The following is a 26,963-nucleotide window of genomic DNA, read 5'->3' on the forward strand; positions in this document are numbered from 1 at the left end:
AACGGGAATTCTCTAAGAATGGACGATATTGCTAACAGCGGCGTTATTTCATTCGATGTATCACCGCGTCGATTTTCATGTCGTCGTTGTAAAGAGCGGTTTTGTATTTTTTATTTTAATTGTTGTTTTATGCCAAAAGTAGATTGAAGTGTTTTGGAAATGTGAAAAAATAGTACTGGTGAAGCAAAACATAATCGCCTCTGACCGAATCAATTGCGAAAAAGACCGAAAAAGACCGATGCGATAGCTTTCACTCAGTGCAATGCGTAGATTGACGTGAGGAGACACAAATCTCGACATATGGTCAGCTTGTGTCGCGGAATAGTCGACCAAGGTCTCCGCGTATAACGAAAAGTGCGAATAACACAACAAAGGGCTAAAAATAGGGGCAAACACGGAAAAAAGCTATTTTAGCATTTTTTATCAAAACAGAAATCATAAAACTACCCATCCGTAAGGTCGTGTACGCCTCAGATAATGTAAAAGCCATGACCAAAACAAAAGAGGAAGACCCTATCACTCGCTGACAAAGGGCTTGGCCGGGTAAGGGAGTAAAAAGTGCCCCCAAACCAAATCACTAGCTGTATGGCAAATATTGTAAAGTATTTTAAATAAGAAATTTTGGTGGTTTATTTGAACCCCTATGTGGTTTGACGTAGGATCTATAGTGAAAAACGTACTTTTTCGATTATTTCACGCCATCCTCAAAATATCCGAGATAAAAATTTGAAAAAAATACTGAATGTGCATCTTACTACGGTGTATCAAAAAAAATTATCAAAAAAAATTTCATCAAAAATTTTAGTACTAAAAAAAATATTGAAATCTTGAAAAAAAAATTTTGGGATTTAGAGATTCAGTACTACTCTAATTCATATTTTAATGTGTTTCTACGGCTTTTCTAGATATGTGTGATTTTTTTGAGATTTTTTTCAGTGTTGCGCGGTATTCAAAAAAATTTTTTTTATGTTTCCAAAGAGTGGTTAGATAAGGGAGTAAAAAGTGCCCCCAAACCAAATCACTAGCTGTATGGCAAATATTGTAAAGGATATTAAATAAGAAATTTTGGCGGTTTATTTGAACCCCTATGTGGTTTAACGTAGGATCTATAGTGAAAAACGTACTTTTTCGTTTATTTCACGCCATCCTCAATAGATCCGAGATAAAAATTCGAAAAAAAAAACTGAATGTGCATCTTACCACGGTGTATCAAGAAAAATTATCAAAAAAATATTTCATCAAAAAATTGTACTAAAAAAATATTTAAATTTTGAAATTTTTTTTTTTGGGATTTAGAGATTCGGTACCACTCTAATTCATATTTAAATGTGCTCTTACGGATTTTCTAGATTGATAAATATCTTCAAGCTGTTTTTTTTTCAAATATCTAATAATAAAAAAAATAATAATAATACACAGTACAAAAAATGTTATAGATTTTCTGTCATTTCGAAATTTTGAAAAAAAATATAACTTTGAGACCACGAATCCGATTTGTTTTTTTTTTTTATTTTAATCTTTCAATTGACAACCACGAATACAATAAAATAATCGATTTCAAAAAAATAAAAATAATAATGCAGACGATGAAGAAAATTATTTTTATGTCACACAATGCTCTTAAAAATTCAGGAAAAATTACGCCACATGTAGAAAAAAGACACATACGAACGCATTTAAATGAAAATTTGAGCAGGAGTGGGTCTCAAAGTTATATTTTTTTCAAAATTTCGAAATGCCAGAAAATCTATAAAATTTTTTTGTACTGTGTATTTTTTTTATTTTTTTTTTATTATTAGATATTTGAAAAAAAAACAGTTTGAAGATATGTATCAATCTATAAAAGCCGTAAGAGCACATTTAAATATGAATTAGAGTAGTACTGAATCTCTGAATCCCAAAAAAAAAAATTTCAGAATTTAAATATATTGTTTAGTACTAAAATTGTTGATGAAATATTTTTTGATAATTTTTCTTGATACACCGTGGTAAGATGTACATTCAGTATTTTTTTCAAATTTTTATCTCGGATCTATTGAGGATGGCGTGAAATAAACGAAAAAGTACGTTTTTCACTATAGATCCTACGTCAAACCACACAGGGGTTCAAATGAACCACCAAAATTTTTTATTTAATATCCTTTACAATATTTGCTATACAGCTAGTGATTTGGTTTGGGGGCACTTTTTACTCCCTTACCTAACCACTCTTTGGAAATATAAAAAAAATATTTTTTGATACCGCGCAACACTGAAAAAAATCTCAAAAAATCACACATATCTAGAAAAGCCGTAGAAACACATTTAAATATGAATTAGAGTAGTACTGAATCTCTAAATCTCAAAAAAAAAATTTCAAGATTTCAAAATTTCAATATTTTTTTTGGTACTAAAATTTTTGATGAAATTTTTTTTTGATAATTTTTTTTGATACACCGTAGGAAGATGCACATTCAGTATTTTTTTCAAATTTTTATCTCGGATCTTTTGAGGATGGCGTGAAATAAACGAAAAAGTACGTTTTTCACTATGGATCCTACGTCAAACCACATAGGGGTTCAAATAAACCGCCAAAATTTCTTATTTAATTTCCTTTACAATATTTGCCATACAGCTAGTAATTTGGTTTGGGGGCACTTTTTACTCCCTTACCCGGCCAGGCCCTTCAGGATGATCTAAAAAATTACTAAAGAACTACATTTTTGAGGATAACCCGCACCGCGGATCATCCGCTCGCGGTTGTACAGGTTCTTCTGCATTTGTATTTTGCATTGTATCTAAAGTAAAATTCGAAGCAATGGAAAGCAAAATGATCGTTATATTTTTTGCAAAGATAGAGCTTGTGTATATGCAGGAGTATTTCCGGATTCACTCGTAACTCTTCCGACCAACCTTGCAACATTCGTGAATTCGAGCATTGTTTTCGAGTTAAAAGACTGTTCCTCTTCAACACCAAATGATCATTTTCGAACCGTTCTGTCGTATGATCTCGTCTATGTTTGACACCCAATCAGTAAATATGTCATGTTTTCATGGAATACTTTCAATATTAGTACCGTGATGGTTTTGAACCCGTACGGCTTTTTAATCCGAGTACATTTGAATTGTACTCTACATATTATATCATACCAAAATCATAACATATTTTGCATGTTGAATTAATGTGACTGATAGTTACTATTGCATAAATTTAATGTAGTGTCAAGCATTGTAACTAGCTGTTAACAAAAAAAATGTCAAAGTCAATCAAATCGAAACAAATATTTGTGTTCCACAAACCCATATCCGGAACAAAAAGCACATTCAGAAGATGATTTTAAATCCGGGAGGATCAAAATTAACGATGAAATTTCTTATTGAAGGAGTTGCATAAAGGTATGTTCATGAAACAATAATCATAAAATAAATTTCATAACTTTTGTTCATTATTGATGTTTCGTTTAGGATTACAATAGAATAACAATTAAATAATAAGCTCTAGAAAAATTAAAAATTAATATCTTTCGAAAAATGATGCTAACGAAATGTGTGCCGAATTAACAGCAAAGGTGTCCGGATTTCGAGACACGATACAATGAAGAAATTTACAATTTTTTTAACAATTATACATCCATTCCATGTCAAACCGATATAGTGGTTCTCAGATTTTCGTCAAAAGTGTTAATTTAATTCTTTGTTGCAAAACATTAGACCCGTTTTTTTATTTTTTTATTAGGGTGCCCATTTCTATTTTAGGGTTGTCCGAAAAATCAACTTCAACCTCTTTTTTCCAAAAATGACTTTTTTCAAAAATTCATAACTTTTGAACTACTAGACCGATTCAGATGATCGCCATATCAAACTAAATCCAATCACCTGGTCTTTTTTTTGCTTTTTTTGTTTAACACCTACAGAAAATTTGAATTCTGCTCTCGTTATTATTGATTGTATTCGTTTTTTATTGTTTTCATAGTCTCGGGACCAAAGGCGCTATATTTTTTATATTTTTATCTGAAAAGCTGAGGATTTTTCACATAACATATGTCGAAATCAGAGAGGCGTTTTTATTCGTTTTTAAGTTATGATTTTTCAAAGTTAACGGATGGTTCGAAAAATTATTTTTCACAATTTTTTTTCCGAAAATGACTTTGTTCAAAAATGTATTACTTTTGAACTACTGGACCGATTCAGATGATCAATATATCAAATTAGAGCCAACTAGATAGCCTTTATTGAAAAAATGACACATTTACCAATTAATTGAATTCTAGTCGCATACATCTAGTCTTGTCGCATAGAAATGTAGAACAAAGACTAAAAATAATCATAACTTAAAAACGAAAAATAACACATCTCTGATTTTTTTTGCTACGTAAAAAAACCTCAGCTTTCAAGAAAAAATATTGAAAAATATAACATCCTTGGTCCCGTATCTATGTAAACTATAAAAAACTAATACAGTAAATAATTACGAAATCAAAATCCTTTTTTTGCGCAAGTCCAATATTTTTCAAAAAGGCTATCTAGTTGGCTTTAGTTTTATGTGTCGATCATCTGAATCGGTCCAGTAGATCAAAAGTTTTAAATTTTTGTGTTGGAAAAAACAGGAAAAAATTGATTTCTCGAACCATCGGTTAATTTTGAAAAATCATAACTTAAAAAACGAAAAAAAAACGCCTCTCTGGTTTCGACATATGTCATGTGAAAAATCCTCAGCTTTTCAGAAAAAATATAAAAAATTATAGCGCCCTTGGTCCCGAGACAATGAAAACAAAAATAAACTAATACGATCAATAGTAACGAGAACAGAATTCGAGTTCTCTGCAGATGTAAAACAAAAAAAGCAAAAAAAAAGATGATTGGCTTTAATTTGATATGTCGATCATCTGAATCGGTCTAGTAGTTCAAAAGTTGAGAAATTTAAAAAAAATATTTTTTGGAAAAAAAAAAAGAGGAAAAAGTTGATTTTTGGGACAACCCTAAAATGGAAATGGTCACCCTACTGAAAAAATTAAAAAATACGGGTCTAATTTTTTGTGATAAGGAACAAAACTACCACTACCACGAAAATCTGAGAACCACTATATCGGTTTGGCATGAAATGGCTGTATAACATGATTTTATGGAATTCTGCGATTCATAACTTACATAAATGTCTTCGAAATTCTATAGAACGGTAGTATGTTTTTCTATGATATGTCAATATGTTTTAGTAGGTGGAGTAGTTGGAGATAGAAGTTATCATCGTAAGCGTCTATATGTTACGATTACGATAACGAGAACGTAACGATACGAGATGGAGATGGAGATGGAGATGGAGATGGAGATGGAGATGGAGATGGAGATGGAGAAGAGGATGGAGATAAAGATGAAGATAAAGATGGAGATAGAGATGGAGGAGACAGTGATAGAGATAAAGAAGGAGACAGAGATAGTGATAGAGAAGAGGATGGAAATAGAGATAGAGAAGGGGAGAAATGGAGGTAGAGATAAAGATGGGGATGGAGATAAATTTTGACAGAGATCGTAGTCCTAGATTGACCTTTCTCAAAACTAAAGGCGAATGAATGTTCAAATTTAAAACAAGAAAGTGTGTGGAAGTGACATTTGCAACTTAAACTCCGAACATGCAGAAGTATCACCGTCTCACAGGATTGTAAACCATTATATGCGTTTTTGCAAGGCTAGAGGCAATGAACTTTGTAGTTCATATCTCGAGACAAAGAAAGAAAGATGAACAAAAGCGTCTTAGCAGAAACCAAAAGCATGAGGAGTCCCGATTGGTCGATTTCTCCGAAAAACAATTCTTGAATAACATTGAATAACAGCCGATGGATCAACAAGTTCCAGTTCAGGTTAATGATTCTACAAATTGTAATTCAAGTAGCAAGAGAGGGATGCTACATATGGCTACAAATGTATGAGAAATAAAATTTTCGTCGATTTTTCGTCGAAGAAATTTCCTCCGAATTGCACTGTGGTCACGCGTATTCTAGAGCAAGCCACTCCATAATACATTTAAGGCGTGTGATTCGGCATAGAAATCTCAACTAAGTACTACTGATAAATATGACGCAAGTAATTCCTACATCTGTCCTTAAAGGCCCGCCATCTACATTAAATACATAATGAATAAAAGATGTATTTTAAGTATTGTATGGAACTAGGTGACCCGGCAAACTGTTTTTTTATTATCAATACCTTCAAACATTCACGTTTTCTGACTATAAGTAATGGATCATGGGTCCAATCGCAGAACTGTTCATTGATTGATATTTTAATCGACCCCGATGAACTTACGTTTTACTAGAAAATTCCTAGTATTTCTACCAAAACTCATCATTATAATATCAGATTATTTTCAGACACAATTCTCGTTCAAGATTTTTCAACCACTTGCAAATAACATGTTTCTCCGTTACATGGAATAAATGTTTTAAACAGAAAATATGACAGAATAAAGACAGCCCTAAATCGGACAATTCCTTCCTCGAGTTCTGCTCTTATCAACACATTCGGCGATACCTTTTATTGGTATAGATAGAAGAAGATATAGGGCATTTCATTACTTTCAAATCCATTTCCAGTTTCGAACAAAGATCAATTTCGCTAGCGCAAACATCAAATGAACTAACAGCACTTGTCACTATGTAATTGTAGAACATATGGGAATTTAATTTTCCGAATTTTCCCTTTTTCCTTCAGAGTTTTCCGAAAATTTTCAATTGTCATGTTTGGTTGGAATATTTTTGGTTGAAATATGTGTAATTTTTATAGGACCCCCTCTCCATTCCAGAGAGAGGGGAGGAGTTTCTATTTACCATGTAAACGTTTTGTGTCCCCTAAAATATCGCATGACAAATTTGACTCCATTTGCTTGATTAGTTTTCGAATTATGCAGAAATGTGTCTTTCATTTGTATGGCAGCTTCCCCTTAGAGAGGGGGTGGAGTGTCTAACCACCGTAAAAACATTTATTGCACCCTGAAACCTCCACATGCCAAATTTGGTTTCATTTGTTTGATTAGTTCTCGAGTTATGCAGAAATTTGTTTTTCATTTGTATGGCAGATGTTGGTCGGTTCACTAGTTTCCGAGTCAATAAGAATCAGACAGACAGACAAACAGAAAGACAGACGAACAGACAGACAGAAATTCATTTTTATATATATAGATGGGGTCGATGGAGCGCAAGAGCTAACGCTTATTCAAACAAACACAACAGAAACTAAAACTTTTTAGTCGAATTTATAATTCGAAGAAACAACTGCAAAATGACCACATTTTTAATCACTCTAAACGATGGCTCATCGATGAATATTTAATTACAGATTGAAGAAATACCTCAACGTTCACTTAACATTTCACGTGATTGTCAATCGTAAATATTCCTATCCTAATACGCCAATCACGCGCTCGCGCTCACAGATTGAAAATGCCGTAATAAATTCGTGATTAGTGTACGCAAGTGTGACACTAATGACGATAGTGTTCATCGTGCTTTCCATCCCAAGAAATATAGTTTTGTAAGCTCATCTGATTCAATGCTCTCCACTACTGGCGCCAAGATAGTAATTGTTAATCAAATATACTTGAATATTACTAATGATCGATTCGTAATATGTAAGACACACGAGGGTATGATGACAATGGTGACTCCAATCAGTGACTCGTATTTGTCTAGAATGACTTGTACATTTGTAGCGATGATTATTGTGTCAGGTTATAATTATCGGGTATTTTCCATTGAACGTTCATGTATCTGTTATAGACAATATGAACGGTACATAGTCAAACAAAAAAACTAGACATACACATGATAATATTAATTCAATAATATGCGTGATTCGTTGTATACCAATTATGAATTGATTCTGAGTATTATCCAAATTTGTATCCTCATTTGATGAAAAATAACATCAGATCACCAACAGCTCGTAACAAATCGCAAACCATTCGATCGTTAATGATCGCTTCTCCTTAAGTCAACCGTCACACTGGCGCTTAATTCGCGCTCAAAACATATGGTCGGTGAACACGGCACTGGATTATTCCCCGCCCCCGTCTGTCAGCGGTTGCGTGTTGTCTTCATTCAAAAAAGTTACTTCACGGCGAGTTTTTTTTTTTACGCCAACTTCGGCTCCCCCGCACTCGCAATCAACAGGTTTCGAATTAACGCGGCGTAGGAGACTGTTTGACTGCTGGAGCAACAGCTTCGCTTCACAGGTGACCGATATCTATTCAACCCACCACCAACAACAGTCGAATCGTAAACAGTGTAATCGTGGAGATAATCCACAATTCGATCCCCCACAAAAAGTAACCTGTCTGCCTTAGAAACTTTTTTTTATCATCGGCCAACTCCAACGCTGTTTTTCCATGATATATTCATATAAATTCGCATTTCTAGATAAAGAAAAACAAGTGTGGTGTTCAAAACATCCAAAAGCTGTTGTTGTTTAAATTGACATTTAAATACATCTATCACAACAACCGGTGATTTACGCCTCCGAGTCGAATACAGCATCTTGTCAACGAGAAATCGCTGGAACGCTGAAGGTGGGACCAGAATGCCGCGCTATGCGTCGCGTTGCGACAATTGTGCTTTGACACTTCATTTTAAATATGTGTGTTTCCATTTAGTCGAACACAATAATGCGTTGCGTCGTTAGCATCGTTGTACTAAACGCTAACATTTGTTCTAAACTGCTTGCGCCGAATTCGCGATGACAGTGGCATGGTGTCGACGTCTGGTGACAACTTCAAATTAGGGCCATAATTTGGGTCCCAAACTCATTAGTGTAATCTCTATCAGATTAGTAGACACGAAGCCGGTTTTTAAATTCTAAAATTTGAATGAAAATTTTCACATCATGCTATTTAATTACTTGAAGCACGTGTTTCTGACTTTCATTGAACCATATGACTAAACAATTCCAACATTGTTGCTGAATTTTTTCATCATAATATAGAGTTGTCTTCATAAACAATTTTCGTATGGGACTTTTTCAACACCTGCAAACAAAAATGTTTTTCATTTGAATAGAATACTAGTTTGATATAGAAAAGCTAATTTTCATTCATAATTTAAATTGTGAAATCGTGTTCATTCCGACTGGAAATTAGCTATTCTTTCACTTACCCCTAAACTATTAAACGATGTTCAATGCCGCCAGCGCGGATATGTTAATGTGTTGTTTTTAAAAACATTCAACTGATCCGTATACACAACAAGAATAAGATTTTCATACGAAATTTATTTTGTTTTTGTTTACATGAAAAGTGGTGACGCGAATGCTAGATTGTGACTGCAAATCAACAGACTGCGTCGGGCGAATGTTTTAGTACAAAACGCAAGTAATGACTGCTGATGAGAAGCAACGCACAACGCGGCATTCTGTTTCCACCTTGAAAACTCTTACGTTAAAGTAAGATGTGCTACAAAACTGGGGCCAATCAAATTATCACTGCATTGCAAATTCGAGCATATTGCCAATGAAATTAGTTTTTCGTTCGTTTTTTTTATATTCACATGCGTTGTTTATTTATACAGTCAGTGACCAAAGTTAGTAAAAATTTAACTATATTTTGGTTGCTACTGTAACCGTCAAAGTTTACCCAACAGTGAAAAGTTGCGACAGAAGTGAGTGCACAGAGAAAATTGCATTCGTTTAGAGCCGAATACAAGCAATTGCATTCCGTTTAATTATAAACAGGTGAGAAAATTATCAAAATAACATCATTTGTGAGCTTAATCATATTGGTAAATAAAATCAGAAGGCAAACCAAGCTATTCTGATGGGCAACGATGGCTCATAGTTAACGACCGACAGACTGGAATGACATACGCTAAACAGGCAGAAATTTACAAGATTTTGAAAAGTGAAGCTTCTAAAATTTATCTGGAGGTTGAGTCGACTGGACACGTTCGAAAAATGCGAAAAGTTGAAGGCCATGCAAAACTTCTCAGTACTTGGACAAAAGAATTGTAAGAGAAGTCTTCCAAACCCCTCTTCTTTTCTACAAAAAATATGATAGAATAAATACAGCCCTTAATCGTTAAATTCCTTCCTCGAGTTATGCTCTTATCAACACATCCGGTGATCCTTTTTTTTTTTGGTATAGATAGAAAAAGATATAGAGTGCGTTTCATCGCATTAAAATCCATTTCCAGTTTCGAACAAAGATCAATTTCGCTAGCGCAAACATCAAATAGACTAACAACGCTTTTCAATATGTAAATGTAGAACACATGCGAATTGAATTTTTCGAATTCTCCGAGTTTTCCGAAAATTTTCAATTGTCATGTTTTGTTGAAATATTTTTGGTTGAAACATGTGTAATATTTTTATGGAACCCCTCTCCATTCCAGAGGAGGGAGGGGTGTCATACCATTATATAAACATTTATTGCACCCTAAAACCTCCACATGCCAAATTTGGTTTCATTTGCTTGAATAATTCTCGAGTAATACAGAAATTTGTGTTTCATTTGTACGGTAGCAACGTTTTCTTACTAAGCGCAAGTTCATGAGTCCAATCGCAGAACTGTTGATTGTTTGATCTTCTAATCGCCCCCTTTGAATTTACCCTTTACTAAAATATTTCTAGTAAGGTAAATGATTTTGGTTTGTCCAGTCGAAAATATGATCATGGTTTGTCCACTGTTTTGAATGCTCTAATTCAGCACACCTTTGTCAAATCAGGTATTCGAATGTTCCAAAACATATGAATAAAATAGTTTTTTCCGTGATTTACAGTAGTTTTATAGTATATTTTACGGATTCACATGTTTTAAAGGATGATAAAATACACTTTCTATTGATGTCAATGTCAATGTCACTTTCTATTGATGTCAACGAATTCAGACCTTTTCTGGATTATAACACCCACAGATATTGTAAACATCATGCTTGCACACCATTTGTATTAAATATTCATAGCTAAACCATTTCGATGCCTTCAATATGATCAGAATTGAAGTTGAGTTGAATTGAGTTGTCCAAATAATTATTGTTGTTTTGTCCATATGATTTCTATGGCAACCACTTGGCGCGCTGCAGTTTGTTTATTATGTGCTTCGCGCATGGCAGAAATATAGTCTCTCTGTGTTGAGTGTGTTGAGGTGAACAGTTTTAAAATGCCCAAGAAAAGGCAATATTTTGAAGAAAGCCTAAATTATGAATGGATCAATATCATTACAGTAGACTCAAGCAATGATAAATGCAACATCTACTCGAAAATTAGAATTTTTTCATTAAAAAATGGTGATTTCTAAAACTGGACAAACCATAATCATTTTTTGGACAATCCATGATCAGAGGTGGTCAAACCATGATCATAATTTCTCTTTGAGGAAAATCGTTGAAAAACATAAAAATTTAAATAATTCCAACGCCTTATGGTAGTACTAGCAACTAGAGACTTGGGGCTTTTCAGCAAACCCAAATTCGTATCGATTATATGTGATTTTCACGAAGAAAAATCGATTTGCATTTACTAGTTGCGTAGAAACCAGTGGCGTCTCGTGAGTAGATTGACTAGTTGTGCACCTACACGGTGAACCAGCGAAACCCAAAATTTCATAAATTTCTGCTCAACCTTTCAAAAGAAAGGGGCTTATTAGTGCTCGAATATTGTTTTTTTTATCTAAGAATTTTAGTGGATTGACTGAACTATTCCGAGTCCCCTCATATTTCAAACCAATAAATTGCTCCTGATGTTGAAGCTCATCAAGCGATTTGTTCTCAATAGCCATAATCATAAGCGTTTTCAGTCGCTCCTCTTCCATCGATGATCATAAGTAGGTTTTCAGTCTACGAAGAACTTAAAAACTTCGTTTGACCGATGCTGTGGTTGGAGGAAGCGTTAGTATTAGCTTTGCGAATGAAACAATTTCCGGAAAAATATCGTCAAGATTGTTACCGATCAGTGTCTCCGGTATTTTCTTCTCGGCAAATTCTGGCTTCTTATAGAACACTCGCAGTTCATTTCCTAATTTCACTTTGTCAATATTAGAGTTCTCGTTGTTGTGGTGTATTACCATACATACCATACAGAATGTTGGTAAATGAGAAATTTGAAGCGATTGAAGAAAATTGTATCAAAATCCAGCATCCCTGCAGCTCTGGTGCGAGTGAAATCGTATCATCATGTGCATAGCAGAGTAAGAGCGTTTTATATTTTTTTCTTTTTAAATATTAGGTTGTGCAGTGCACGAGGTGCACATATGGACGAGACGCCACTGGTAAAAACACTCTAAATTGGGCAAACCAAGATCATTTATCCTACTTCCACCAAAACTCATCATTATAATATCAGATTATTTTCAGACACAATTCTCGTTCAAGATTTTTCAACCACTTGCAAATAACATGTTTCTCCGTTACATGGAATAAATGTTTGATACAGAATATATGATAGAATAGAAACGTTTCGTGCCCCCTAAAATCTTCACATGCCAAATTTGGCTCAATTTGTTTGATTAAGCTTTTACGAAAACATTTATTGCGCCCTAAAACCTTCATATACATGATTTGGTTTCGTTTGCTTGATTAATTCTCGAGCAATGCAGAAATTTGTGTTTCATTTGTATTTCATTGTTAGAGAGGGGGTGGAGTTTCTAACCACCATAGAATCATTTATTGCACCATAAAACCTCCAGATGCCTAATTTGGGTTCATTTGCTTGATTAATTCTCGATTAATGTACAAATTTGTGTTTCATTTGTATGGCAGCCCCCCCACCCCCTTAGAAAAGGGGGAGAGGTCTCAAACTATCACGTAAACCTTCCCCGGTCCAAAAACCCCTACATACCAATTTTCATGTCGATCGGTTCAGTAGTTTCCGAGTCCATAGGAATTAGATAGACAGACAGAGAGAAATCCTTTTTTATATATATAGATGCTATGAAAACATGTCATGTTATTCAAAATAATCAGAAAATTGGGAAAAAATATAAAATTGAACGGTAATTCATTTCACGATTTTTGACGTGGGACTACGCCTAACCGGAGTATACGGGGGTGAAATGGAAACCAAAACACAGAACATGCAGGAAAAAATGAAAGATTCCGAATTTTGACACCTTGAGAATTGTTGCACATTATAAAGAAGGGACATTACAGGAACCTTCAAAAGTACATACACTTTCTGACGCTATATACAATATATCATCTGATAAACAACCCATCGATTCAATCTCCTATATTCGTCTTCTTCTTCTTCTTCTTGAATGGCACTAACGTTCCTAGAGGAACTTCGCCGTCTCAATATACATGCGTTGAATGCATTCAGAGTGGCAAGCTCTAGAATACGCGTGGCCACAGTGCAGGTCGGATGAAATTTCTTTGACGAAAAATCTCCGACCAGAACGGGAATCGCGAACGGGACGCTAGCCACTCGGCCACGGGAGCACATTTCCCACATTTGGCTAGGCTTATTGACTCCTAAAGTTTCCGAAAGGCGTTAGTTTCATATGTCCACCAACACAACACTCCGCTGAAGTTCATCACTGAAGTTTACATCGAGATTTTGCTGACACGTATGTTGTGGTGGATTGGAATCACTCGACATCAGGATCGTTCTCTAACGCAATTGAAACCCGTGCCATAAACATATCTTCAAATGAACTAAATGTGACTGATCAACCTACAATGATCTTGATTCTAATCCCGAATATAATCTCCAAGAAAACAATTTTAAAACAAAACGGTCAACCAATATTTTAAATAAATGATCTTGCAGTTGTTCCATAAATCAGCAGATTTTACTAGCTATTATTTTGCAAACAATTTGTCCGAAAGCGGCCCGCTTTCAACAGATTCAAGTTGCACGCAAAAGCTCCTCGAAACAATTTGTTTACTCCGGCAGCAGCAGCAACAGCTCCAACAACGACATTTGAATAATCTGTTATGAAGCAGCATCATCGCCAAAACGAGATATTTTTCTCATTACGTGCAGACGTGTCGTTTCAAGAGATGATTTATGAGTGTGTAAACTATTTTTACAACCTACACAAGTGGAAGTTCAAATCCGTGAAAGGTGAAACGTAAAGGGGAATAGTTTAAGCTTCATTTCATTCCACGTGGGATCCATTTGTGGGTCCCCCATCATTAGCAGCGTTGGAAAAGCAGCAACAGCGACAGCATCTTGGGCTTACCGAACATCGTGTTCATCGTTATGTAACGTTGCCGGTCGATCGACCAGAGAGTTTCAATTTTGGCGAAATCCGCGCGCGAAATTGCGGATCATTGCGGTGAAACTAGTCCCGACGCTCGCACTCCATTATCGGTAATTGCCACCACAGCGGCGTTTGGAGAAACCGAAAAAGGGGGCCCATAAAACCAGCAGAAATAAGTGCAGTGGGTTAACGAAATGAAAGCGTATTTCATCGATTCGGAACGGTAGCATGTGCGTTTTTGCTACTGCTGCTGCTGCATCAGCAACAATGGACCATTTGCAAGCTCCGTGTCTCAGGTTATTGATCTTGCGAGAAACCACCAAATCGCGCGGGTATGAGTTAATAATAACTCACCAAACACAATGATCATTGTGGTGTCCTCGTTTCGAACATAGATCTCTATAATGATAAGCGGAGAAGTGCGATGGAAATAGAATTGAAAACGATGCATAATTGAGCATCGTACGTCGTGCGTCCTCAACATGGTTTGGGGTTGAATAATCTCGGTACCCCTGTAACAGCTTTCACGGTAATAATTGATGTCACGCATGATGTTAACATTGTTCTGAACTTGACCTTTGGTGGGTTTTCGATTCCAAATAATGGCTGGAGAATGAAGTCAATCATCGCACCAGATTTCATAACAACTTCATATATAGAACAGGTACGAATTTAACGCGATACTGTTTTGACAGGAAATTTTTCTAATTTTGACATAAGCCTGGGTAACGAATCACGTTTTCATAATTTCGGTACTCCGCGGATAAATAAAATTACAGAAGATCGGCATATCTTTCCTGTGCTCTCAAAATTTGTTGGTATTTTTTTTTTTTTTGTTGAGTTTTATATGAGCTTTCTCTAGAATAATTGGTCGCGCAAAGAATATTGGTTTATTCGTTATTCTAATCTCGACCTATGATAGATTTTGATTCAAACTCATGGCAAGAAAATGCACTCTTTTTACAAAAAAAACCCTACCTTCCAGCAACTTTATGTATATAACAAATATATAGCTAGAAAACTGAAAAATGACCTTTAAAACAGTTTCTGTTAACCGGCTTTCCCCTAGAGGTAAAACCGTGGAATGCTTGCAACATATACAATCAGCAAAAATGCTACAAATACAAAGTAATGTCTTGCGGACGTGTGTTTGAAGGGCTACTGCTTGAGTTAACATTATCTGTGAAAAGGGGAAAATTTTGAACTTGACGTATCGCACACACAGAATTCGTCGATTTCGGTGACATCAAGCTGTGGGTGTACCATACAATTATGCGATTGATTTTGAACGGAATATTGATTGACCACAGCTCAGTGGATATCGAACAGCGAACCTCCGCTCTCGAAGGAAGCAGACAAATAAATACTCATCTGTCCCATCCAGATGATACGATTGCATGTTGCGAGAAGCCCATAAAAACTGCCGGCAATTGGGATGAATGAACGTGACACGCAAAAAAGTGGAGGGTCCACCAACAAACGGCACCGTTATGTAGTCAAATCCATTCCACGCTGCTGCTGCTGCTGCTGCTGGGGTGGAAGTAAACATCACCAGCACATCGAGCAAAAACAGCATAACGTGGTCGTCGCAAATTTTTCCCTACACACCATCACACCAATCTGAATCGACCCCGAGCAAAGTCCCCTGTCCGTATCAGCCATCCGTCGACGTCCATCTGGACGGAGAGGGTCGCAAAACGAGTTCACGCGAACCCACCGAATCCTACACAGTCATGTTTTATTTTCGTATACACTCGATCCGATCGATCCGTAGGTGAAACGGAGTGGTTCTGTAGCACCTTTAATTTATTGACTACTCATTCATTAATGAAACGGCATATTTTTCGAGTAATAAGCATCTTCTTTGCTTTGCTTTCGTTACCCGGCGCGTATTCAACCGACGCGTGTACCGAAATGGTTCGCCCGGATGAGGTCACGGAGTGGTAGAGGAAAGGGATTAGAATCAAGTTCCTCCCACCAGTTGACACATAAACCATGTCAAGTAATAATGTGTTAGGAAAATATATTGGAAATCGTTTTTTTACGCGAGATGGCATCACTTGCTTCTACGCTGGTGTACCCGTGTGAAAAGTGTTGCAAAGTGTTGCAAAACCCCATATTTTTCTGTGTCAAAAATAATTATTTTCGACGGGTTTTTGCAAGTGAACTCATCAATTGATTCCCAACATTCCTACATGGTATGGTTTCAGTCTTCGATGGCACAATGCATCGAACGAGAGATATATATATAGTTCTGTGGATTCGATTTTCAATTTTGAAATGGATAGCGATCAGCTAACACAATATGTTGAGGATGACAATTACTATGAAGATCAACAAATCTGTTTTTAAAGTTTTCAAGAAACTTTAAACAAAATCACACATCAGGGCGCTCAAAAAATTCTACTGAAGAGTTTATTACTAAATTTCGTTTCTTCCCAACATAATATCGGAACTAACGAATATAGGGAAATCAAATGCAATAATTTAGTAGTCCTTCGTCAACAATGCGGTGGTGTCCTGGAACTTGTGCCCTTTTTTTCTTTAAAGAATTGTAAATTTATAGACGATGGTGTCTGAGACACGACCACATTGTTGACGTAGGAGTACGAAATTATTTCTTCGGACTTTTTTTAACTGAAACTAAATTAACTTTTCAGTACAAAGATTTTGCCCGTGACTTATTTTCAGGGAAATATTAACCAACTTCATAATGTGAGTAAAATAACACGACTAAACATACAGCATTAACCGAACTCCGGAATGGTCTGATGAACTGAAAAGATTCGCATCGACACACAAACGGTTCGAAGATCAAAACCAACAATCCCATAGCCGTAGTGAAGGCAGTTTAAAATTTGACGAAGAACTACGTCTAACAGGAATATACGGGATTAAAAGGATACTCTAAACACTGAACATTAGGGTGGCAGCGAAAATGGTCATGTCAAATTTAAAAAAAAAACGACCATGTACATTTTGTTTATTGGACCAAAAAAATACCTGTGCAAAGTTTTAGCTCAATCGGACATGATTTAGGGGTGCCTCAAAGCGCTCAAAGTTTTGTTTTTTTGATCCTCGAAAATCTTCCAAGGAGGAAGTTTAGAAAATCGAATTTTTTTTTTCGATGCCAAATGACTCAAAAATGCATAAAACGTCGAGCATAAATTTCTACATCATGTTGTTTACCTACTTGGAACACGTATCCCAGACACTTATTTAATCAATTATCTACATTTTCAATATTTTTACTAAAACTTTTCATCTTATATATAAAATTCTCGTGTCACGATGTTCGTGGCCACACTCCTCCGAAACGGCTCGACCGATTTTAATGATATTATACTCAAAAAACTTGGTAGGCATGAGAATAGGTCGTAAACTATATATGATTCCGCTAGGATACCTATTACTTTATATTTGATACCGATTAGGGTGGTCCCATGCACAAATAAAATCTGAATAACTTTGTTTTCGTATTAAAACATAAATTTGGCTTGAAAAAAACTAATAACAATTTTCACCCTCATCTCTTTTTTTTATCGCGATATATGTATTTTTATATAAACGATACCAAATAATTGATTCGTCGTTCGTTTTTTAAACAGGACGAATTTATTTACGTTGTTTAATGTCAGATGGCACTTCGTCCTCTTCATCGAATTTCCCCCTACACATACGCAAGTAACCTCAATTTCACTAAAACTAGGAATATCGCCGGCGAGCTGGAAGCCTTTTTGGATGAGCACAATGAATTATTGAAATTATTCTAATCACACCCATGCTCGAAATGCAAAATAACAGTCAAGCTATTGTCGTCAATCCTGATAAAAAAAACCGATTGAAGAGCACGTGTGTAGATCCAATGCTCCACAGTTACTTTAATTATTAGGAACATCATTACTCATTTTGAATTAATATTTTAATATTATGTGGTTGGAGGAGACGAAACAAACAAAAGAGTGCCCTCGATGGATTCTTATGTGTGTCGTTTGATGAATTGGCGCAGTCAGGACAACGTCATTCTAGGATGTCTTGAGCTGTGTCAATAATCCATGGTCAACATATTCGCAAAGGTAGAGAGCGAACAACTGCGATTCCTATGAGACAATCACCAGAAGCGGTTCGACGAATGATAACGAGACGCTATCGTGAGTAACACCTACACAGTCTTTGTTCAAACGACAGCACGTGTGTTCAAGCAAAAGAAATGCATTCTTTAATGGGCTCTATTACAAAATTACACGTATTTCGTCCAACATGTTGCTGGATGTATACAAGATTTATAGAAGAATCGTTAAGTTCGGACTGTTTTCTAAGTGTTTAAACAACATCGAGTAATGATTTCATCGAAATTTAAGCAATTTAAAATTATTTTCGTGTCTGCTAATCTGATACAGATTAAATTGCTCCACGAATACGGATTACTTATTTTGAAGTTTATTTTGCGTCGAGGCAAGGTTGCTACATTTCATAGCACGAATGATCAGATTTCTGAATGCAAAAGACGAATCCTGAGATCCGATCATCCGGTCTATTTCTCTGTACATCATAGATCCCATCTCCATCTCCACATCACACTCAGGTTCGGGAAGTTCCAACGGTCCAATGCAATACACGATAAAATCTACACGTATCTGCTCGATATCCACGTGGAATCTATCATTCATCGATCATAATCAATTAATTTTATAGATCGTTGAAAAATTTGAACACACATGTATTGCAATACATGTATGTACATGTATTGCAATACATTAGTAATTTTTTATTCAACAGTCAAAATATTCACTAGAAATAATTTATATGGCAGAAAAACGTTTGCCGGGTCAGCTAGTTATAATATAAAATTGTCTTCAAACAATTCATATGAGACTTTTTCACCACCTGCAAAAAAATGGATTTCATTTGAAAAGAATGCTAATTTGATACGGAGAAGTTAATTTTCAGTCATTTTCATTTTCAAAACGTGTTCATTCCGTGCATCCGGATCCGTGCATCTATCCTTTCCTATCCTAATGCTGCTGATACATACGACAAATTCGCCCAATACAACGCAAGCCACACCCATGTTTGATTCTACGGACAAATTGAAAAATTGAATAAATTTCACTTTCTCCATCCCGGACATATCATACATTTTCTTACTCGGGAAGCAAAGCAGATCAGAAGCAAAAGGAGCATGAGCGTAACCGCAGTGCCAACATCATACAGATGAAAGCCCCCCTCTGCTGCATTAAGTGATGCTGGAAGAGTGTTGACAATAAGAACAGTTTCGACATATTTCCAGCTTGTTCTCGCGAGAATGAAATAACATCCATTCCATAAAAGTAAGGCGCTTTGCAGGACCGCCGAACCTAAAGAGTTATTTTTATATTTTTATAGCGATATCCGAAATGATATAGAGCAATTTGTTTTTTTTAATGTAGGAATTTTTTGTGGGTTGGTGACTTCGATAGATCATTCAATTTTTACGATTTTGTGCATTGTTTCAGTATCAAAAGCGACGTGAAAGTATAACACATTGCAAACCGGATAGGAAGAAGAAATTTTTCAACAGAGAGAGAGAAAGTTGTGTTCATCGGTTGAAAAGTTAAGGTGAAAATTCGTTCCATTGTGATGCTTATAGTTGCCGCCAAAACAATTGATTTCGAATTTTCTGTTGCCGTTCTGCGAAAGGTGCTGCCTGATATAATTTGTAGATTGTTTCTTTGGGAGGGATGTTTTGGAGCATTGGAGATGTAGTTTTGCTAAGGGAGAAAAATTGATTTTTCGGACCACTCTAAAATGAAAATGGACACCCTAATGAAAAATAAAATAATACGGATTGAATGTTTTCCGATAAGCCACAAAAATAGCACTTTTAACGAAAATCTGAGAACCACTATATCGGTTTGATATGGAATGGCTGACGTAAGATCCACGGTTCTATACAATTGAGCCGCGGGACTTAAATGAACCACGGTTCGTTCATGCAATAGCTGAGCTAAACAAATATTCAAAATATGCAATTAAGATGATTGTGTGAAAACCTGAAGTTAAGTAATATTTTTGCTACTGTATGCACTAATTATTGTTTTAAATTTCATGTTTACATCTACTTTTCTTTACATATCAGATTAAATCGCTGGTTGCAAAAAGCCATCGAACCACTCGAATGAGCCGGTTCATTTCATTGAACGCATGGCTCTGAGACGCTCACTGAAATAAACCGTTTTGTTCATCTCTAGTGTAATATCTCGACCATCTGAATCAGTACAGTAGTTCTAAATTATAGTTTTTAGAAATAAATGTAAGAAAGGGAAAAAAATATTTTTTGAAATGAAATAAATTTGGCAGTTGTTTTCCGGAAACATCAATCGTTTTCTAACCGACTAACCGGAAAACGACCGAGAGCTTGAGCTTGAGATTGGGTAAACTGTACACTTAATAGTTGCTCTCCGTGGTTGACCTAAACCAGCGGAATTGCATAAAAAACACACTGAACTGACGAAAGTAGAAGTTCATTCTCACTGTGCAAATATTGGTGATTAAATAGTCAATAACAACGCCGGCTACGTTCTTACAGTCACCAGGGGAAGGGGTGGAATGTTAGTATGATATTCGCAGCTAGAATGGTCGCCTCTAGAGCGTGGTTCCCTTGCTATTATCGCGGAAGGTAAAATTGTTAGTGGGAATTGGTGAGAATCACAATTCACTGTGGTGAGCAGAGTTGCCAACCTTCCAGTTTTTCTTATATATTGCCAGTTTTTTTTGGCATACCAGCAAAACAACCAAAGGCGTAAAATCTCCAGTTTTTTTTTATTTTTTGGTCTTTTTTAAGTGTTTTGTTCCCCCAATTTACACCTTTGTGCCCAGATTTGTTTACACTACAGTGTGTTTGCATCGTAAAAAAACTGCGTTGATTGGAAAATCCGCCTAAAAACCGCTTTAATTCGATAATCCGCGTAAAAAACCGCGTTAATTGGAAAATCCGCGTCGGGAGTGAGAATTGAACTCGTGATCTTGAGCGTGAGAAGTATGGATGTTACCACGACGCCAGATCGCCTCCACTATTCAGATTCTTTTTTCTGCATAGGGCCACCCCAATCGGTATTAGATATATAGTTATCGGTATCCTAGCGGTATCGTATATAGTTTACAACCTATTTCCATGTCTACCAAGTTTCTTGTGCATAATTTCATCAAAATCGGTCGAGCCGTTTCGAAGGAGTTCGAGCACGAACATCATGTCACGAGAATTTTATATACAGTGGAACCTCGATTATCCGCGAGCGTTAGTTTGATGATTCCTGTATTAATAAAACATAGTTATCATGCTGAAAAATCTTTTTTTTTCGTGTTTGCATCTCTTTTCTAGCCATTATTTGCGTTATCCGCGATTTTCGTAATCCGCGGTGAGCTAGGCAGACTATTCCGTGGATGATCGGGGTTCTACTGTATATAGAGATGAACAAAATTGAGAAAATATAAAAAAAATCGGTTTCCAGTTTTTTGTACAATTTTTTCCAGCTTTTTCAAAATTTGGTTGGCAACTCTGGTGGTGAGTGATGTAATTCTGAAAACGCCAACTCTCTATTCTCTATTCGGCTCAATCTTTGACGTCTTTGCCACACTTGTAAATAAAGCGATTGAGCTGATATTTAGTATATGGTATTTTTTCGCGGTAATCAAAATTTTTCAGGAAGTTCCGTTCGAAAATTCGTGATAAGCATTTTCATTGACACTCTAGTATACATATTTATTGAGTGATTCAGAAGTAGGTCCAGTTTTTATCTCTCCATTTTAACGATTTCGATACATTTCTTGTCAAAACTTGCTTATATTTTTCGCTAGATATCACACTATACTTTTGTATACTTTTGTCGAAAAATCATTCTAAAAACTTGTGAAGAATTTGAGGCATAAGTTTGCTCGAATAATTGCTTGAAACGCGGGGCAGACATGCTCCAAGTATGCTGATCTCGGGCTGATGTGGCGTGTGTAGGTTTTATTTGCGTTTCTTCGTAACAACCCGTGTACTTGACGTTAAACAAACATCGAATTTGTGTTAGCATTATTCATTATCCACTTTGCTCATCCGTGGACGCGCGAGAGCTTCGACATACATATTGTCGGTCCGGTTAATTGATCGTTTCGCGCAAGATGATGCGTTGCTGCGATCGCTACTCGGCTCTGGCGGCTCTGAAAGCACTCCAAAATACTTTCACTCTCTTCGGGACACTGCAATCGATCGGAAGTTGTTGATGGGGCGACGGACGATAATTTTATGATTACCTTTTCTATTGGCCCGATAGTCAATTAGGCGTTTACGTTGTCATGCCCCAAGAAACAAACGATGTGCACATATAAGTACATACTGCTGAGAGCAGTTTGCTATTGCTTCTTGTTTTTTTTTTCGTTAATAATTGGGCGTTTATCGTCTAATTATAGTTTGTGTGTTGTTAATATTGCTTCCCATTCGTATCGAAGTATTCCCTGCATTAAGGATAGCATTAAAAATTTATTATTTTTTAGCCGCCGAATTATATGGATTTTATCAACAGAATAAATTTCTCATAGCTATAGATTGAAGAAAACAAGCTGACTGAGAATTCTCATGTAAGTTTAAGAGAGATAGACAATGAACTGTGTGTCACGAATGCCCGGTTAGCGTAAAATGTTGGTGGCAATATAGCTGCCACCTGCTCGTAAAAGGGCTAGTGGGCTAGGGCTAGGGCTAAACTTCAGCAAAATGACTGTTTTCCAATAATTTTACGGGAAGTTTGCTCTAAATTGGGAGTTGTTAACACAACAATGGCTCCAAAATGAATAGTTTTTGATTTATTTGCGCTCAAAAAAATCAGGCATGTAAGCACCACTCAGTGTCGCATTGGAGGCGATTTTAACCTGTAATTGAACATTTGCGATGACAGTGGTACAGTGTTGACTTTCAATGTGGGGTCATAATTTTGACCCCGAACTCTATGTTAACAAAAATGTCCTACTAAATATGTCGCATTACAGGTCCGTCCAATTAGCTAAATGTCGAGCTAAATGTAAATTACTGTACCTTCAATCTAGAAGCAATTCAAGAATTGGTGAAAATTGAATAATCGGGAAAATCCCCAACCATCAATAATCTCAGAACAACTACCAAATTCTCATACTCATCATATTCTGGCAAACAAATTATGAAAAAATCAATTTGTGTTTTATTATTATTTGAGATATTGTTTTAGAAAGCATTGAACTGTATTTCGTGAACTCTTTTTTGGAAGGTTTAATGGCCCTGAAAAGCGCCGTGTTTTATAGAATGGTTCTAATTTAGTACTCGTGGTTTTGAAAAAAACCATTTTGTTGTCTTGATGTCCACCAAACCGAATGTGTTCTGTTCTGAATGTGGGTTTTTCTTATCGTCGCGAGCAGCTTTGCCAGCCAACTCGATCACTTCGGCGGCCGAAACTATATAGCGGCGGCTAGGTGGACTGGTGCACTGGTACTAACGCACTCGGCCTAGCTACCCTTGCGGAGCAATTGGCGAATACACCTACGGGGAATTGCAGACCAACACGGTTCGAGCGGGATTTTGCCTTTCCCTTCACTGTTCCTCCTTTGTCATGTCCAGACATGGCTGCTTGTGTTGGTTTGTTGATGTGATGTGATGCGAAACGATGTGGTGTACGGTTTGGATGAGAATGATCGTTACGGCAGCGGAGCGGGGATTTTTAAGCTGACTGGCTGGCTCGAGAATTACGCATGTTTGAGACTGAGACCAATGTTTCGTTCATTTTTTGACGTAGAACTACGTATTTCATTAAGGGTGCCAAATCAGAAAACAGGTCACGTTTTTATTAAATAAAGTTAACGTTAATAACTATTTTTGCCGTGAACGGATTTTGACGATTTGCATACCAATCGGATCAGAAATTTTCTAAGATTTGATTCATATGCTATACATTATAATCCCATAGTCTATATATGGTTTAAATTGAAAATTGGAAGTATTTCCATTTCCCCATACATTTGTTCTGTCCATTTGTGTGCTTTCCCGCACAGAGCTGTCAATAGCGGACAACTTATGCAGCTACTAGAATAGAAACAACGAAGCTCCACCCTTGCGTAGTAAGTAAGCTGTCGCTAGCGTATAAGTATGGCATCTCCTCTGAGGAAAATTCCCAGAATCTTTCTGTGCTCGAAACAACAAAGGTCCCTTATTCTGCTCGTTTTGTTTTTTATATTTCCCCACGAGCTGAGAACGTTAGCGAATATTTCACTTAAATTGCATCTGGCATTGCAATTAACACAACCATCCGAGCCATGGCAAAGCAGGCGAAAAAAGAGAAGAGTGCAAATGATCATGAGTCGTTTCTAGTCATCAGTGTTTGGCTTTGTGTGTGTTGCTTGTTTTCGTTGCGCGAAACCTAGAACTTGTTCATTTCCTGTACATGTGAATAGCACACTTTCGATACTTTAGTTGCCATTCGTATTTGCTCTCGTGCGCATCGGCTCTAATCTGATGCAACAAGCTCCTAGCTTTGTTGAAGGTTTTGACCAAGAGTCGAGAAAAATCGGTCATTCTCGCGATGTTTCATTTTTATCGCTTCAACTGTGTACATCTGTTAGACGCGTGTATGATGCTTGTAGAATGGCGATGCACCGAAGATGCCTCTCGTTAAATACTCAGTGCAATGCGTGCATTGATACGAAGAAAAAAATTGCAACATATGACCAATTAGTGTGTTGTTCTCGCAAAGGTAAAAAAGAATCGTTGCTTCTCGAAATGATTCTACAAAACCACGCAAGCCATTAATCCTTTTCAGAATCTCGGAGCATTTTTACTAAAGAGTTATTTATGATATTTTGACATATTCGCAAATAATATCCGAAATGATAAACCAACAGTGTTTGGATATCGATCAAAATCAAATCATACACAATGTGTCATGCAAGCAACCCCTCATGAATATATATCCTAAAATGAGTGGATCATTCGGAACTTGTATGAATGACAGTACTCACTTGTGTTACACTAAATGATTATACAAAGCGAGGGAACAAAGCCTCTTGATTGCATATCCGAGGTGTACCTAACATCACACACCATTTTCGAAGCCTGCATACAAATTTGAACCGCATATATCGTCCCGTTCTACTATAGCGAAAACCGCTGCACAGACAAGTGCAAAGCAATAAATGATACAAGAAAAAATACATCACCATTCGATCACCATTTGCGGAGAACAGCGAATGGGAAAAGAGCTTAAACGAGAGTTTTTTTTCTCACTGGAGCGGTGTTGCTAGTAAAACTATGCAGTCTATATGAATATATATATTTCAAGGGCTAGCAGCGTTAAAAATTCAGAATATAATCTGACTACCCTTCCCTGAGCATCTGTCTAGCTAAATAATCATATAGTTTGCACTCTTTTATACTAACGGGTTCTGATACATTAGTTAAATATGAATCATTCGCTTTGCGTAGTCCGTATGCTCCTGCTGTTTCATGATGCATGGAGAGGTTCGACGGTTTTGCTTGCGTGCTGGTGTATCATGGAGTGCGAACCGAAGCAGAGTTGTCTCGTTCTCTTTTGTGTCGTGATTTGTAGCACGTAAAAGATCTTGTAAGATCTTGCTTGCACGAACGAAAGCGACTGAGCAATAATCGATTGCGGGCGCATACAATATTGGATACGGAAATATCCTACTGATGGGGAAGAATAATCTTCTGAAGCTATCCTGTTAATTGCGATTGATTGAAAAACCACAAAACCAAATGTATTTGGTCACAGTGTTACATGGATAGAAAACATTCAATTAAACTCTTTCACATGAATATATTTTGAAAATTCCCAAAGGAACTGGCAGATTATTTTCAGTAACGATTAGATATTTCCACATTTTCCTCGATACTGGAAGCCCACCAGTGGTTAATGCCAACTCGATAACCACCTGTTAATAGCCGCGCGTGTATGTGTGTGTAGCGATGTCTTCCCAGGGAACCGTTTGTGGCATCACTCTCCTCCTGATAGATTCCCTTCTGGCCTAGGGTGCACAAACAGGCTCTTGGTGACACCGTTCATCCGCGCTTTCATGATAAATGAAGAGCTTCACCGCAACAGCGACAACATGCTCCAATCGCTGTTCAATTAGAACTGAGTGGATTTCCGAGCGCCGCTCGCTTATATACCGATTGGTGATTTCAATAGCCTGTTTTGAAAGCAATTTTAGGCTATTGAAACAAGTTTTTGGATCAAAAAGTAACAAGTATATAACGCGTAGACATTTTATCTTTCGAATGAAGTGTTTATCATACCATTTCGTTCAGTTGTTTAGGAGCTATTAACGCTCAAAATCTCGGTCTCCGACGTAACGCTTTCGTTTTCGAAACTTTGATTTTACACCCCGGTATAGAAATGAAAGACGTAGTCCTACGTCAAAAGATTGCGTAGTCCTACGTCCTAAGCGATCGTGTCTCGGATACAGCCCATCGAAATTTTTTTTCCTGAACGTGACACTAACTATTATTTTCATTCGCCACTTCGTTGAAATAGTCCCAAAAGATGTGCCGTGGGTTTCGTGTATTGATTCAGTTTCGTTTTTTTTTCATTTACATGTCTTGAAGACGACGATCAGCTGTTACTCTCAGAAGATTCGTCGCAAGATATTTTGTATACTCCAAAAACATTGCCAGCAAGACTGTTTACGTTTCAGGAATTCCTGAATAGCCTGACTTGATCCTCGCGTCTAAAAGGTTGCAATTAAGTAATTTTGATCTTTTCCTAAGGGGCTGTCCACATACCACGTGGACAACATTAGGGCGGTG

At 36.6% G+C, this 26,963-nt stretch overlaps 1 protein-coding gene across 13 annotated transcripts in view; it reads right to left on the reverse strand.

Moving 5' to 3' along the window:
- Positions 1–26,963, reverse strand: part of LOC129772822 (kinesin-like protein KIF21B) — a 142,939-nt gene that overhangs the window by 104,437 nt on the left and 11,539 nt on the right. The window lies entirely within an intron of this gene.

Source organism: Toxorhynchites rutilus, chromosome 3 (genome assembly GCF_029784135.1).
Source record: "Toxorhynchites rutilus septentrionalis strain SRP chromosome 3, ASM2978413v1, whole genome shotgun sequence".
NCBI classification, from domain to species: Eukaryota; Metazoa; Arthropoda; class Insecta; order Diptera; family Culicidae; genus Toxorhynchites; species Toxorhynchites rutilus.